This window comes from Notothenia coriiceps, unplaced genomic scaffold (genome assembly GCF_000735185.1).
Source record: "Notothenia coriiceps isolate Sejong01 unplaced genomic scaffold, NC01 NC01_scaffold00000663, whole genome shotgun sequence".
In the NCBI taxonomy this organism is placed as follows: domain Eukaryota; kingdom Metazoa; phylum Chordata; class Actinopteri; order Perciformes; family Nototheniidae; genus Notothenia; species Notothenia coriiceps.
This window is the reverse complement of record NW_011333364.1, coordinates 44,990-47,918: the sequence shown is the minus strand read 5'-3', so window position 1 is coordinate 47,918 and position 2,929 is coordinate 44,990.

Sequence of the window (2,929 nt, the reverse complement as noted above, 5' to 3'; positions counted from 1 at the left end):
GATTGGTAGTGTCTGAGTCTTACCATAAAATTAGATATTAACGGAAATTCCCCGGGGACAACACTACAAACCCATATTTCAAAACACGTACATGTACCAACGTTTCCCGATCTAAGGGATTTAAGGGAGGGTTTACGAAAAACAAACTCACTCTAAAACATCATGGTTGTGGTGAGGCGCTATGTTTAGAGTTTAGACGGGACGTGCGTAGAGCTAACTGAGAAAGTATGACTGTATCTTCGCCGGTATAGACGGTGAACTATAGAATGACCGATTGATATGTAGAGTTTGTGACCGGTTTTAGTATACCGGCATACAAATCATATTACAGATTTACAGATTTAAGAAAATGTTTCTGTTTAGTACGGATACAAATTAAACCTTGATAATTTTGACATATTTTACAATGATAATTTCCTCTAACATCCCAAATCATATTGCAATTGCAATATCAGTCAAACCATTGCAATTAGTTATATTTTCCAAATCCTGCTGCCCTATACTGCTTGAGGCGTGTGGTACAGTGGGTTGTGCATTGGTGTTCGGATCAGGGGGCCACAGGTTCGAACCCCTCTGCAGTCAGCATGTCGTTGTGTGCCTGGGCAACACACTTCACCCCAAATTGCTCCTGTGGGGATTGTCCACAGTATTGAGTATGTGAGTCGCTGAGTCTAACAAGTAACATGTAATGTAATGTTTGGACCAATAACAACATCACCCTTTCTCTTCTCCTCTCAGCGGGGTTAGTGTTCACCACCCCTCAAGGCACTCTGGTCCCCACCTCCTCCACCCAGTCATTTGTTGCCGGACACCCCACTACCATGATCGTATCTGCATTGCACCAATCAAATGCAGGTAAAACGAGGCCGCAGTTCCCCGTCACTTCAGTCATTTGGTTAATGGTCATTAATCAAACTGCAGTTAAAGGTTTACGAATTGATTGAGGAATATAGAAGCTTTGTCAGCAATGTCTTACAGTAAAGTCCTCTCAGTAAAACTGGCAGCCAAAACCTGCCTACTGTAAACATTTTTGGCCACCATTTAGTGGAGCAAATGGGAGTGACCAACAAGGGCACCATGATACAAACTGAAGATGTTTCTTAATTTATTCCTGAGATTAGTTAGTTAGGCTAGAAACACAAACATCAACTTCCTGTTTTTGACCCACCATGCATTCCTTTCCTTTCTTTCTACACTTTTCTCTTGTTTCCAGACAAGAAGGAGGACATTACTGTCCCCCCCGCGGTCGTCATGCAGATGCCATCAAAGCGAGGCAGAAAGAACAAACAGATGATGGGCAGAATGGCTGGAGTGGGGAGGGTCCTCCCTCCAGGAAGTGATGCATTAATATTGGCACACCTTGCAGCTGGTGGACAGGTGAATTGAATGATATCTTAATAATATTTTGTCTTTAGCAGTAACTGATTTTCTAGTTGATTGTCAGTGTTTGCGCCTTTTATCACATCTAACATGCTGTTATTGTGTTAGCACCACAATGCTGATCCATATGACCTGTCAAATGATGAGGATGAACACACCAACAAAGATGGCCCTAAATCATACAGGTAATGGGAAAACAATGAGATTACAGAAAAGTATTATCCTTTGTGGCGTCACCAGCTTTTATGCACATTTAGAGCAGGTCATCTTTAATAACAGACATTATCGTCTGTATTTTTCAGTGATGCAAATTAGTCGCTTTTCGGCGCCTCCCGCTTATTTAACGCTGCTTTGGGTGACTTGTGTAATTCGTGGAGAACCGAAGAGTTTTCGTTTTGGGGGGGGGTCCGTTAGTCCGTCCGACGGACAACTTCTCACTTCAAAAAAGAAGAAGAAATCTAGATTGCAAAAAAATTAAACAAGCGAGTGCCTGTTTTTCCTGGCCAAGGACAGGTTCCTTGAACACAACACGAGCGTAACGTGTCTTCACGTGGTTATGTCTCGTCTGAAAGGAGTGTAGACTAGACTAGAGTGCTGACGGAGAGCACCGGAACGCCGCTCCAACTCTTCAAATATTGCAGTACCCATAAGGAGCCGTACACATGCTGCAGTGTTTGTGTGGCTGTCTTTAGTTGTAAGCACAGTGGCGATCTGTTGTTATTAGCATTTGGTTAGCTAGCTATGCTAACGAATTTAAAGAGCTTTTCTACAACCAGGTGGAAGAGAGCTCTCTCCTGAGAGGCTCAAATAACCTCAGCTCAGTGAGGTTAAGGCACACCTTGATATGATCAATATAATTATTAATGAGACATTAGAGACTAAATGAAAAACAGGTATAAAATACTATATGACAGTAACAAAAAAGTTGTTAAAAATAAGTTTGAAAGGGGAGTGATTTGTAAAATATCCAAAAAGAAAAATGTGCTTACAGTTCTGTTTCAAAGGGGTGTTGAGAGATGTATCCATAGATCTCCTCATGTTGCTCTCAAAGTGCACCAGATTGAAGCTTTTAACTTCAATATTTCACGATATGTACGAGTTAATTGACCGATAAAGAAATATTATATGAGTCGTAAGTTATCCTCTGTCCTACAATTCAATATTAGTTTCCCAAAAAATAATAATGAAAATAGTCGTCCCCCCGCCTTGGAAAAAGGAAAAGTTAAAAATGTCTGCGTAAGGAGGCTCCCGGCATGTTTACTAACTTGCAGTTGGAGACGAATTTTTTTAATTCTTAGTGTCGGTAAGTAAACCGGAAAGAAAGTTACGACACGTTATCTTTTTCGTTGGAGAATTAGGTCTATCGAAACGGGTACTGAGCGCCGTACGTACGTCACACGTGCACACCGTCTGGTGGTTTTCGTCTTTCTATACCTAGTGTTCTACCACACGTTTACATAATCATAGCGGTACACTTTGTTACTAAATTCCACCCCTCTCGATTGGAGGTTATCCCCCAGGCCCGTGACCGGCAGGCGGCCCTTCTAAT